Source organism: Hemitrygon akajei, chromosome 7 (genome assembly GCF_048418815.1).
Source record: "Hemitrygon akajei chromosome 7, sHemAka1.3, whole genome shotgun sequence".
Taxonomy (NCBI): Eukaryota; Metazoa; Chordata; class Chondrichthyes; order Myliobatiformes; family Dasyatidae; genus Hemitrygon; species Hemitrygon akajei.
Genome location: NC_133130.1, coordinates 38,586,764 through 38,601,277, shown reverse-complemented (window position 1 = coordinate 38,601,277; position 14,514 = coordinate 38,586,764). Strand labels below are relative to the sequence as shown.

The following is a 14,514-nucleotide window of genomic DNA, read 5'->3' as shown; positions in this document are numbered from 1 at the left end:
CCTGGAGATAACAAGAACAATTTCTGCTGATAAATATTTAAGTCCACATTTCTTGGAAGCAACACGCACGAAATGCTGGAGGAATTCAGCAGGCCAGGCAGCATCTAGGGACAAGAATAAAGAACTGACTGCTGAAGGCCCAGATGAAGGGTGTTGTCCCAAAACATCGATTATATGCGCTTCTCCATAGATGCTGCCTTACCCTCAGGGTTCCTCCAGCATTTTGTGTGTGTTGCTGAGATTTTCATCATCTGCGGGTTTTCTCGTGTTTGGACATTTTTTGCCACATCTTCGCAAACTGTGAAGCATTACCGTAGCATTACCGTAAGGAAAGTAGCACAACAATGATTACTACTAACCGTTACCTCTCCTGCATTTTCCGACCTATGTGGGAATACTGAATTTGGTTGTATCATTCGATTTCCCTTCGTTAACATATAAAATGAAACGATAAGGAATTGCCATGGTGAATTACATCACGAAATTCAATTAGGTTCGATTGATCGTGGAGTCGGTTTGTAAAGGAGAGCGCCACATTACGGGCCGAAGGGCGGGGACTGTGTTGTACTCTTCTATAGTCTATGATCTACGGGCCGAAAATCTCACCCTAATTACAATTTCACGTTCGTTTTAACCAATCAATACAATTATACATCTTGTTCAATTGAATCAACTTTTCCTACGTGCACGCTTATACAATTGCGCTATAAAACCCTATGCTCAATTAATGGCGCCGCTGATCCTGACCAACTTTGTTTAATAGGCGGCATTAATTTGAAACACGGACCTCCTGTGCATATATAAATACTTACTTCAATTGCAACATACACTAAATCACACCTTGGGTTTTTTTTTAAAAATAACACCATTCACATTTAGGTTTAGAAAATATTTCACAATGCCATTGCAATAGAAAATCCGTGATCTGTTTAAACATTCTCTCGCGGAAAAAGATGTCAATTTTATTTTCGCAACATTCTAAACTAGAATACGCACGGTGAGACCGGACTGTAAATTCTTATTGATATCACATGATCTGGGTACTATCAAGATGAACTCTACGAGTCGGGTGTGATTGTCACTCCACTGGCTGCGTGACAACGACAAACAGAGAGCACGACGGGATCCGTGCATCTATATTTTGGCGCTTCAGGTAACATAATTACAAGATCTGTCATTTTAACTGCCGTTAGTACGAATTGTCAAGTGCTTGCAATTGCACAGTAATTTGTGAGTAAAAGGGTGGAGTCAGAAATTAACGTGGATGCGTTTTTCCTCAAATAAATTTGTTTTGGAATTTTATATACTTCTGATTAGTGCCGATAAAATCACGTTCAGACGAAGACATTGATAATTGCTTCTATAATAATTAATACATTATTTGAATAAATGCGTTGTGGAGGTCTCTTTTGTCAGTGAGTGGGTTTTAGCAGTCAATTGTACGAGTGAGATAAAAAGAAATTTTTTCTTACTGTGTAACGAAGAGACCGGTACTTCCAAAGCGTGCCAGCAATCACCATGGTTATGTGTCCAGGGGCCAAATCATCTATATTATGTACAGTGTCCTTGTAGATTTCATTGCTCCGACTTTTGTACGCGCTCAACCGTGTCAACAAAAGTGAAGTGACTAAGAGAGATTTTGAGGAAATTAGTGTTGGGGATGGGGAATGTGCAGAGACTGAACCGTCTTCCACTGTCGAGCAAGGAATTCAGAAAATTGCCCTCTTGAAATATCAGAGGTTAGAATTGCATGGGATTTTTTTTTTGGAAGTGGGACAAATTAATGAAACAAAATCGACTGAGATCGAGTATTATTAACCGGCGCGAACAAGATTAGCTTTTTAAAATCCTATCCAGTTATTGTCTAGCTGTGATCTGATTCCGCGGATTTTTTTCTCTACTTTCACGCATTAAGATGCTCGTTAATATCGGTCCCAATTTATTTTGTGTGTGTGTTTGTGCGCGCATGTATCAGTCTGCCCACCTTTCCACGCGTTATTAAGCTGAAGGTGCTATAAAAATGCAGTGGCTGGATAGGAACGAACGCCATTCTGCAATTGTTCAAATAAGGAAGTGTTAATCTTATTTTGACAGAAAGAGAGACAATAGATATACCATCAAGAACAATTTATAAACTTTTGTTCTGTCCAATTATTATCCTGAAGGGTGTCCGCATCTATAAATATATATTGTATAGCAGAGTACTGGAGAATATTGATATAGAACTAAGAACTATTCTGCAATCCATCAATGACCATTAATAGAATATTAAAATATGTAGCGCTGGGGCGAGCTGAACGAAGAATCGTTTTGTAGAAACCGCTTGAGAGATTTGATTTTCTCGTCTCACAGGCAATAGGCATTCAGAGAAGGGAAAACTATCACTGCTGGTTTTAGGTCGTCTAAATAATTCGGAATTCCATATATTAGAAAATGAAAGCAATTGCAGAATGTTTATCATTGATTTTTTTTAATAAGCAAGGCCATAGAAATAGGCAAGCAAAAGCAATTAATATATAGAGTCTAAATGAAACAGTATCACAGAATACATTGTCCTTTGCATCATTAACATTGTTGGTATCTGCAGGAATGAAGACAGCAATAAAACTTTCTTTCTGCCAATATTTTGTTATTTGAGTTGCATCAAAAAGGTGGAGAATTAAGCTGACACAATGGACACAAAGTTAAATTCAAATAATTATACCCAGCAAAGGGAATAAGCCATGATTGAGACAATAGGGAGAATAATTTTACTGCCAGAATAAGAACATTTTAATGCTGTAATGTATTAATAAAATGTTACTGAAGTTTGATCAACAGTAAATATATCTTAAATAATAAATAGAGTGCATCGGCAATCCGAATCCAAATCAGGTTTGATTATCAATGATAAATGTTGTGAAATTTGTTTGTTTTGCAATTGCAAACTTTGAAATATATAACAATAAAAATATATATAGAAGTATATACTCAGTATATAAAATATATAAGAAGTATATATAAAAATAAATTAAGAAATACAAAAGAGAGGGGAAAATAATACTAAGGTAATGTTCATGGGTAATATCTATGATATGCATAATAGGCAGTATGTTCACACATTTGCCTATTTGCAGTAATGTTGCAGCTATATAAGACCCTGGTCAGACCCCACTTGGAGTACTGTGCTCAGTTCTGGTCACCTCACTACAGGAAGGATGTGGAAGCCATAGAAAGGGTGCAGAGGAGATTTATAAGGATGTTGCCTGGATTGGGGAGCATGCCTTATGAGAATAGGTTGAGTGAACTCGGCTTTTTCTCCTTGGAGCAACAGAGGATGAGAGGGGACCTGATAGAGGTGTATAAGATGATGAGAGGCATTGATCGTGTGTATAGTCAGAGGGTTTTTCCCAGGGCTGAATTGGTTGCCACAAGAGGACACAGGTTTAAGGTGCTGGGGAGCAGGTACAGAGGAGATGCCAGGGGTAAGTTTTTTACTCAGAGAGTGGTGAGTGCGTGGAATGGGCTGCTGGCAACGGTGGTGGAGGCGGATACAATAGGGTCTTCTAAGAGACTTTTGGATAGGTACATGGAGCTTAGTAAAATAGAGGGCTATGGGTAAGCCTAGTAATTTCTAAGGTAGGGACATGCTCGGCACTACTTTGTGGGCTGAAGGGCCTGTATTGTGCTGTAGGTTTTCTATGTTTCTATGTTTCTATTTTAAAGTGATTTACAATTTATAATGTTTCCTGGGGATTATTTTTATGCCTCAGTTTAATATTGAGGTTAACAAATCTTGGCTAATATAACATCCAAAAGGATTAATGTGTTGTTACCAGGCAGAATTTTTTTTTATCCATTTATTTACCACTTTATGTGGGGGTTGCAGATTCTAACCTTATTTTAAATAGAAGTATAAATAGCTGAAAAGCAGCTACACAGTCAATAAACCTTTACATCTGAAACAGGAACAGTTAGAGGTGAAACAAGTTTAAAGACACAAAGGTTTATTCCCAGAGTGAATGAGATGAAAATAACACATATCAGTGATAAGGTGCACGGCCTAGTAGATTTAATGTTGAGAGACACAAGCAGATCTGAGGATGCTGAGGAACCTTGAGCAACACACAAAGTGCTGGAGGAACTTATCAAGTCAGGTAGAATAAGATAATGGGTAGGTGCTGGGGTGGCAGGGGGGGGAACCGGGAAGGAGTACAAGCTGACCGATGATAGGTGAGACCAGATGAGGGGAAAGTGGGTGTTTGTATTGGGGTGGTGTAGGTACAAGGGAAACTGTTGGTGCTAATAGCACAACAAAGACACAAAGAGTACATGGAAGTAACAGAATTACCAGTTCAAGCTGTTGAACTCAGTCTTCCGTAGTGATGCAGCTTCTAGGATTCAACAATATTGAACATATGTTAAGATTGTCTGGAGGAGAGTGTGAAGCCATTAACAGAGATCTCAGAGTAGGAGTGAAGAAAAACAGTATCAAGAGGTGATCCAAGGCTTAGAGGCAAGCTTGTAAGTTGTGATAAGATCTTCTGCAATGTATGTTGGTTCCACCAATGAAAAGGAGTATTCTGAGTTTCAAATATAGTTCACTAAGTTAAAAGCAATACAAGTAATTTAGTATTCTGCCTGTACCAGTAAAGATGTTTTCACTGGCAACTGAGCATAGTATTAGGGGACACAGCCTCAAGATTTGCGGAAATAGGTTTAGGATGGAGATATGGAGAAACTGCTTTTCATAGAGAGTAGTGAATCTGTGGAATTCTCTATCTAAGGAAGTAGTAGAGGCTGTCTCATTAAATATTTTAAGTCAGATAGATTTTTGCATGGAAGAGGAATTAAAGGTTTGGGGGAAAAGACAGTTTGATGGTCCTGAAACCATGGTCAGATACTTTTTATGTTTTGATGAATAGGGAAGGGTGATGGGAAGAAAATTGTTGAATGCCGGTTGAACAAGAATATCTCTGAGTCCCATTGAAATGGCATAGTTCCCCAAAGGTGGCAACATCAGTAGGTAGAGCGGTGAAGATGTCATATGGGAAACTTGCCTTCATCAGTCAGGATGAAGAATAGTAGAGTTGGACATCATGTTACAACATTACAAAACCCTGTTAGGCCACACTTGGAGTATAGTGTGCAATTCTGGTCAACACACTAAGAGGCATGTCATTGTACTGAAGAAGGTGCAGAGGAGGTTCACTGGGATTTGCTTGGATTGGAGTTCTTTAGTTTTGAGCAGAGATTGGACAGGGTGGGCTTGTTTTCCTTGGACTGGAAGAGGCTGAAGGTGACTAGATAAGTATATAAAATTATGAGAGTCATAGAAAGATTGGCTGGTAGCATCACGGCCTGCTATGAAAACACTAATGCTCTTGTATAGAAGGCCTACAAGAAGTAGTGGATATGTCCCAATTGCTCACAGGTAAAACCCTCCCCACCACTGAGCACATCTACACAGAGTGTTGTCACAGGAGCCAGACCATGCTCTCTTCCCACTGCTGTTATCGGGAAGAAGGTTTAGGAGCCTCAGGACCCACACCTCCAGGTTCAGCAACAGTTATTACCTCTCAACCATCAGGTTCTTGAACCAGAATGGATAACTTCACTTGCCCATCACTAAACTTTTCCCACAACCTATGGACTCACTTTCAAGGCTCTTCATCCTGTGTTCTGATTATTTATTTCTTATTTATTTATATATATTTTTCTTTCTTTTTATATTTGCAGTTTGTTTGTTTTTTGTACATTGCTTGTTTCTGTCTTGTTGGGTGTTGCCTTTCATTGATTCTATTGTGTCTCTTGTATTTTGCCTATAAGAAAACAAACATCAGGGTTATATATGGTGACATATATGTATTTTGATAATAAATTTACTGTAACTTTGAACTTTGATAGGAAGATTACTGATAGAATCTTTTCACATGGTTGAATCTTCAAAATCGAGAAGACATGGTTTTAAGCTGAGGAGGAGCTTAGAAGGGAATCTGACAGAAAGATTTTAGATGAGAGGTTAAGTCAGTGAGTTCATTCAAAACACAAATTGATTGATTCCTGGTTATTGCTGGAATCAAGGGGTAGTGTGACAAAATGGATGAGGTGCAATATCAGCCACAACCTTGATAAATGGTGACGCAGGCTTGAAGAGCCTGCAAGCCTAGACCTGCCTCTAATTTTTGTCCTTAAGTAATCACTCACTACCTTTTCCACTTAATATTTGTATTCAATATCAAAATTGTACATTTAATTAAGCAATAAATAATATAAACCATGAAGAAATATCTACAGGTGAGTGGATGTTTCACCTGGAAACTATTCTGCATGTAGATAAAGGAAGAGATTGCTATTTTTTATTGTTTTATACAAAGCAGTGCACATGATGTTATTATAAAACAGAATTGTGCATGATAGATAATTGATGGTAAGCAACTGAGGAAAGGTATGATTTATCCTTCCACGTATTCATGACAGTTTTCGCTCTAACTCTCAGTCATTTACAATTTGTGTATTTTGTTTAATGTGACTTAATAACAAAATCTTTTCTGTTCTGTGTTTGGATTTCTTTCATTATTCCTCTTCCTCACACCTTCTGCCAGAAATAAAAACATAGGAAAGAAGTGAAGCAGCAGCTCCACCTATTGTTTGTTAGAAAGATTTCAACATCAGCTGAGCATCAGTTCGTGTCTTTTGATTTCAAATGCTTGATTGAAAGAGGCACTCACAGGGCAAGTGTCAATATTAATAAAGGCGTCTTGGAAGACATCAGTAGTTTTTTGTGGAGTCAATAAAATAAAAATGAGTAATAATAAACAAGCCTCAAAATCTGGGCTCTCTTCCTCCCTGTGCAAAAGGATCATTGGGAGACCATCCTCGCTGACAGTCAGCACAGGTGCATGCTTAGCCCACTGCTCTGCTCAACAGTCATGATTGCATGGCTAAGCACAGCTCGAATGCCATCTATAAATTCAAAGATAACAACACTGGTGTTGGTAAAATCTCAAATGGCAACAAATAGACATACAGGAGTGAGATAGATCAGCTGCCCGAGTGGAGTTATAACAACAATCTTGTACTCAACATCAGCTAGATGAAGGAAATGTTTGTGGAAGAGGAACTCGTGAGAATACACACTAGTCCTCATCAAGGGGTTGGGGGTGGAAAAGAGTGTGCAGCTTCGAAGTTCAGAGTAAATTTATTATCAAAGTACTTATATATGTTACTATATACAACCCTGAGATTTGTTTTCATTTGGCCATACTCAATAAATCCAATAACCATAATAGAATCAATGGAAGACCACACCAACAGGGCAGACAACCAGTGTGCAAAAGACAACAAACTGGGCAAATACAAAAAGAAAATAATAATAATAATAATAAATAAATATCAAGCTCATAAGACAAAGAGTCCTTGAAAGTGAGTCCATAGGCTGAGTGAGTTGTTCAGTGATGGGGCAAGTGAAGTTAACCATAACCATATAACAATTACAGCACGGAAACAGGCCATCTCGGCCCTTCTAGTCTCATCTAGTCCCACCGACCTGCACTCAGCCCATAACCCTCCATTCCTTTCCTGTCCATTTACCTATCCAATTTTTTTTAAAAGACAATATCGAACCTGCCTCTACCACTTCTACTGGAAGCTCATTCCACACAGCTACCACTCTCTGAGTAAAGAAGTTCCCCCTCATGTTACCCCTAAACTTTTGCCCCCTAACACTCAACTCATGTCCTCTTGTTTGAATCTCCCCTACTCTCAAGTTGAGTGAAGTTATCCCCTTTGGTTCAAGATCCTGATGGTTGAGGGGTAATAACTGTTCCTGAACCTGGTGGCATGCGTTCTGGGGCTCCTGTCCTTTCTTCCTGATGGCAGTAGAGAGCATGACCTGGATGGTGGGGGTGTCTGATGATGAATGCTGCTTTCCTGCAGCAACACTCCATGCAGATGTGCTCTACTTTTTGTAGGATTTTTCATTCAAGAGCAGTGGTGTTTCCATACCAGGCTATGATATAGACAGCCAATATTTTCTCCACCATATAGATATAGAAGTTTGACAAAATTTTTGATATCTTGCCAAATCTTTCAAACTCCTAAGGAAGAAGAGGTGCTGCTATATTTTCTTTGTAATTGCCCTTATGTGCTGGGCCCAGAAAGGTCCCCTGAAATGATACACTGAGGAATTTAAAGTTGCTGACCCTCTCCAACTCTGATCCACAAGGAGGACTAACTCATGGACCTTTGGTTTCCTCCTCCTGAGGTCAACAATCAGTTCCTTGGTCTTGCTGACATTGAGGAAGAGGTTGTTGTTATGGCACCACTCAGACAGAAATTCAATCTCCCTCCTATATGCTGATTTGTTTCCACCTTAGATTCAGTGTATGACAGCGGTGTCATCAGCAAATTTAAATATGGTATTGGAGCTGTGCTTAGCCACATAGTCATAAGTGTAAAGAGTAGAGAAGGGGGCTAAGCACACAGCCTTGTGGTGCACCTGTGCTGATGGAGATAGTTGAGGAGATGTTGTTGCCAATCCAAAGTGACTGGAGTCTACAAGTGAGGAAATCAAGGATCCAGTTGCACAAAGAGGTAGTGAGGCCAAGTTCTTGAAGCCTTATTGAGTAGTTTTGAAGGGATGATAGTATTGCATGCCAAGCTATAGTCAATAAAGAGAATTTTGATGTCCAGATATTCCAGGGTTGAGTGAAGTCCAATAAAATGGCATGTGCTGTGGACCTGTTGTGCTAGCAGGCAAACTGAAGCAGATCCAAGTTGCTTCTCAGGCAGGTGTTGATATGTTTCAGTACCAACCTCCCTGGATGTAAGTGCTACTGCAAAGTGGTCATTAGATTGCTTCCTGTTTGCTGATGGCATCATGCAGTATCTGAAGTGCTTGATCATAGTCAAGTTCCTGGCATCAACATTTCAGAGGGTCTATCCTGGGCCCAACAGATTGATGCCATCATGACGAAGGCACACCACCAACTATAGTCTATTTTGAGTTTGATGAGATTTGGTATGTGACCAAAGCCTCTAGCAAATCTCTACAGGTGGAGAGCAGTTTGACTAATTGAAATACTACCAGATATGGAGACTCCAATGTGCAAGATTGAAAGAGGATGCAGCTCCATCATGGGCACAACCCTCCCCTTCCTCAACAACATCTTCAAACTATGGTGCCTCAGGAAGCTGGTATCCATCATTAAGGACCCTTACAATCAGTTTTTTTTCCACACAGTGTGGTGAATGCCTGGGTTGGTGGAGCAAGCAGGTAACACAGAATAATTTGAGCAGGTATTAGATAGACAAGGAATTCCTTCTATAAATTCAAAGATGGTAACACTGTTGTTGGTAAAATCTCAAATGGCAGGAAATAGAGGATATAGATTTTGCACAGTTAGATAGATACTTTATTGATTCCAAAGGAAATTACAGTGTCACAGTAACATTACAAGTGCACAGATATACAAATATTAGATAAGAAGTAAGAAAGAATAAAAAATGTTACCTCAAACAGTCTAACAGGAGGAGGTCATCAATTCCCCAGCTATAGGTTGACTCATTACGGAGCCTAATGGCTGGGGAAAGAATAACTTCATCCAGCGCTCTTTGAAACACAACAGTTGTCTTAGTCTATTACTGAAAGTGGTCCTCTGTTCAGCCTAGATGGCATGCAGAGGGTGAGAAACATTGTCCAGAATTGCCAGGATTTTCCATAGGGTTTGTTCTACCACAGCCTCCAGTGTGTCCAGTTTGACTCATATAATAGCCTTTTGATGCCATTGCCCCCGCACACTACCGCACACTGGTAGAACATGTGAAGTAGAGGCCTGCATACTCCTAAGGACCTCAGTCTCCTCAGAAAGTAAAGGTGACTCTGACCCTTCTTGTACACAGCATCTGTGTTGGTGCTCCACTCAAGCCTGTCATCCATCTGAGGTACTTGTAAGTCCTCGCCTCATCCATGTCCTCTCCATGACTAATAACAGGATTAGGCTTAGTCTTCCTAAAGTCCATCACCATCTCCTTTGTCTTACTGATGCTGACCTAGCTGCAGAAGGGAAAAAGGATTAGTTGAGCATTTGGTTATCAATTTAATTAATTCAGCATAACAGTATAGGCCAAAGGGAGTATTTCTGTGCTGCACTATTCTATGTTTTATTTTCTAGATCTGAAAACCTCAACTTGTGAGAATGTCTTCAGAATATAGTTTCGAATTGTACCCAAGGAAGCCTTTGAACTGCATAACGGGCATAGCTTTAATAATCTTTTGTCCTATTAATTTATGCAGTACACATACATGTCATCCAAACACATAAATAAACCTTCATGCCGTTCCTTCTGGAATTCAGCAGGAGTTGAATTGGATTCCCATCGATGCTCACATCTAAGCTGCCTGTCCTTCCCTCGCTGTTCATGCAGCAAGAGTCAGAGAGGGGAGCCTGGAGCTTCTCTGTCACACACGGCCAGCACAGGTGTTAATCACCCTATTGCCTTAAGTATCAGACTAAAAGAAACCCAGCAGCATTCTTAGATCTGACACAGATGCTCAGATGGCAATGATTAATGCTTGGGATGGCGGATTAACAAGGGCTCTCTCTAGAAGCTTTAAAGCTTTACAGAAAATCAGCCCTCAAGCTTCAGTAATGAGATTACTACAATTGATGTTCTCTCCTCCTGGTCAGTGATAAAACTGAGTCATGAACCAGTATAAATACAGCAGTAGGGTGCTGGGGGTGGTGGATGGGGGTGTGGGGATGATTAAATGATGTTGCTACTGTCTCTCAGGCTACCAGTGATAGCTACACACAGATAACAAAAATGGCATGGAGGGACACTCTACCTTGGTTACAATGTGCTTGGTTCATAATAGTCATAGAGCCATGGAGTTATATAGCTTAGAAACAGGCCCTACAATCTAATTCATCCCTGGCGATGAAGAAAGACTGCAGACACTGAAATGAAGCAACAAACAAAAAAAAAGCTCCTGAGGAACTCAGCATCTATGGAGGGAAATGGACAGTCAACAGTTTGGACTGAGACACTTCATTAAGATTAGAAGAAAAAGATGGTAGAAACTATAAGTAAAAGATGAGATGAAGAGGAGGAGCATGACCTAGTGGGTGATATGTGGTGGATCTGGATGATATTGTCCAGGAGGTTCTTTGGAAGTCAAGAATGAGGCATAAAGCTTCTAGCTGTTTTATTAAATGTTCATTACAAGGAACAATTACCAACTCACTCCACTGTAAGTAAGAACAAACAAGGAAAGAAGACAGACAAAGAATCTTGACTCATGGTTGACTTTATATTGAAAACTAGCTCAAACTAGACAGGGTAGGAATATTCCTTTGATAAGAGCAGCCTATAAGACAGTTCAATTCATAGAGGCTCGAGGCAGGCTGCAGACAAATAAACTAAAAATACAGAACCAGCTCTACAGCAAATTACTGAAAATCCACTGAATGTTTGCAGACAAATAGGTGATTAGAGAAATACATAAACAAACATAAAGAAAGTTAAACTGCAATAAAAGTGACAATTTAAATTCTAATCCAGTATAGTTGAATCCGGGAGAGGGGGGAGATCGGTGGGCGGGGAGTGAAAGTGGGAATGATGTGTGAAGCTTAGAAGTGATAGTTGGAATGGCAAAAGGCTGAAGAAAGAATATTATAAGAGAGGAAAGAAGGAAGTGGGAACCAGGGAAAGGATGGTGTGGGTGATGGGCAGGCTTTGAAGGTGGGACACAGCAAAGAGAAGGGTTATTGAAGACAGAAGAAAAAGAGAAAACAAAGTATATGGATGGGGTGGGCGTGTGGTTGGTGGGAGTGGTTAGAGATAGCAATATTAATGCCATCAACTTAGAAACATGGAAAACATATAGCACAATACAGGCCCTTTGGCCCACAAAGCTGTGCCAAACATGTTCCTACCTTAGAACTACCTAGGCTCTATCCGTAGCCCTCTATTTTTCTAAGCTCCATGTAGCCATCCAGGAGTTTCTTAAAAGACCCTATCATTTCTGCCTCCACCACCGCCGCTGGCAACCCATTCCACGCACTCACCACTCTCTGCGTTAAAACCTTACCCCTGACATCTCCTCTGTACCTACTTCCAAGCACCTTAAAACTATGCCCTCTCATGCCAGCCATTTCAGCCCCAGGGAAAAAGCCTCTGACTATCCACACGATCAATGTCTCTCATCATCTTATACATCTCTATCAGGTCACCTCTCATCCTCTATCACTCCAAGGAGAAAAGGCCGAGTTCACTCAACCTATTCTCATAAGGCATGCTCCCCAATCCAGGCAACTTCCCTGTAAAGTTGCAGACTACCAGGATCGAATATGACCTGTACAAATGGGACAGGTTACACCTGAACCCAAGGTTGGTGGGGGGGGGGGTGGTGGTGTTCAATATCCTTGCAGGCAAGTTGACTAGAGTTGTTCTGGTGTGTTTAAACTAATTTGGCAGAGGGGTGGGAACTGGAGTGAGAGTACTGAAGATGAAGTAATTGGTTTACAAACAAAGGTAATGTATAGTGAGACTCCTAGCAAGGAGAGACTGTTGAAAGGGTGGAATTGCAGTCAACAGGATGAGTTTCAACTTAAAAGGCAGACAAAATTGAAAGATGTGAATACAGGACTAAAGATGTTATATATGAATACACACAGTATGTGGAATAAGGTAGATGAACTTGTAGCACAGTTACAGATTGGCATTATGGTGTTGTAGACATCACTGAATCATGGCTGACGGAAGATTATAGCTGGGAGCTTAATGTCCAAGGATACACATTGTATTGAAAGAACAGCCAGAAAGGCAAAGGAAGTGGCTTAGCTCTGTTGGTAAAAAAACTGAAATTAAATCATTAGAAAGCAGTGACATAGGGTAGGAAGATGTTGAATCATTGTGGATGGAGTTAAGGAACTGCAAGGGTAAAAAGATCCTGATGGGAGTTATATACAGATCCCCAAACAGCAGTGAGGATGTGATCTACAAGTTGCAAAGGGAGATAGAAAATGCATGCCAAAATGTTACAGTAGTCATGGGGGGGATTTCAAAATGCAGGTTGATTGGGAAAGTCAGGTTGGTGCGGGATTCCAAGAGGGGTAGTTTCTAGAATGCTTACAGGATGGCTTTTCAGAGCAGCTGATAGTTGAGCCCACTAGAGGATCAGCTATTCTGGATTGAGTATGTGCAATGAACCAGAATTGATCACAGGTAAAAGAACCCTTAAGGGCAAGTGATCATAATATGATCAAATTCACCCTGAAATTAGAGAAAGAGAAGCTAAAGTATTACAGTATTACAGTGGAGCAAAGGAAATTACAGAGGCATGAGAGTGGAGTTGCCCAGAATTGATTGGAAAAGAACACTGGCAAAGATGACAGCAGAGCGGCAATAGCCGGATTTTCTGGAAACAGTTCAGAAGGCACAGGATATGTATATCCAAAAGAGGAAGAACTATTCTAAAGGTCAGATGACACAACCATGGCAAACAAGAGAAGTCAAAGCCAACATAAAAGCAAAAGAGAGGGCATATAATAGAGCAAAAATTAGTGGGAGGTTAGGGGATTGGGAAGCTTTTAAGTACCAACAGAAGGCAACTAGAAAGTCATTAAGAAGACAAAAATGGAATGCAAAAGTAAGCTAGCCAATAATGCTAAAGAGGATACCAAAAGTTTCTTCAGATACATAAAGTATAAAAAATAGGCAAGAGTGGATATTGGACCACTGGAAAATAATTTTGGAGAGGTAATAATGGGGAATAAGGAAATGGCGGATAAATTGAATAAATATTTTGCATCAGTATGGTGGAAGTTCCAGGTGTCAGGGGTTATGAAGTGTGTGGTTACCTTTACTAGAGAGAAGGTTCTTGGGAAATTAAAAGGTCTGAAGGTAGATAGTCACCTGGACCAGATGGTTGACACCCCAGATTTCTAAAAAAATGTGGCTGAAGAGATCATGAAGGCATTAGTAGTGATCTTTCAAGAATCACGAGATTCTGGAATGGTTCCTGAAGAATGGAAAATTGTAAATGTCACTCCACTCTTCAAGAAGGGAGCAAGGCAGAAGAAGGGAAACTATAGACTATAGATAAAGCTATAGATAAAGCAGTGACTGATTGGCAGGGGGCAAAGAGTAGGAATAAAGGGAGCAATTTCTGGTTGGCTGCTGGTGACTAGTGGTGTTCCACAGGTGTCTGTGTTAGGACCGATTCTTTTTACATGATATGTCAATGATTTGGATAATGAGTTGATGGCTTTTTTTTTTGCAAAGTTTGTAGATAATATGAAGATAGGTGGAGGGGCAGGTGGTTTTGAGGAAGTAGAGAGGCTGCAGAAGAACTTAGATAGATTAGGAGAATGGGCAAAGAAGTGGAAGATGAAGTACAGTGTCAGGAATGGTATGGTCCTGCACTTTGGTGGAAAAAACGAAAGGGTTGACTAATTTCTAAATGGAGAGAAAGTACAAAAAACTGAGGTGTAAAGGGACTTGGGAGTCCTTGTGCAAGATTTCTAAGAG

General features: G+C 40.2%; 1 long non-coding RNA gene across 2 annotated transcripts in view; it reads left to right on the top strand.

Moving 5' to 3' along the window:
- The first annotated feature begins 1,053 nt into the window (after positions 1-1,053).
- The window catches only part of LOC140730367 (uncharacterized), a 53,615-nt gene continuing 40,154 nt past the window's right edge, over positions 1,054-14,514 (top strand). For both annotated transcript variants that reach the window (XR_012099573.1, XR_012099572.1), the window contains exon 1: positions 1,054-1,153. This is a non-coding gene — a long non-coding RNA (uncharacterized lncRNA). The remainder of the gene's footprint in view (positions 1,154-14,514) is intronic.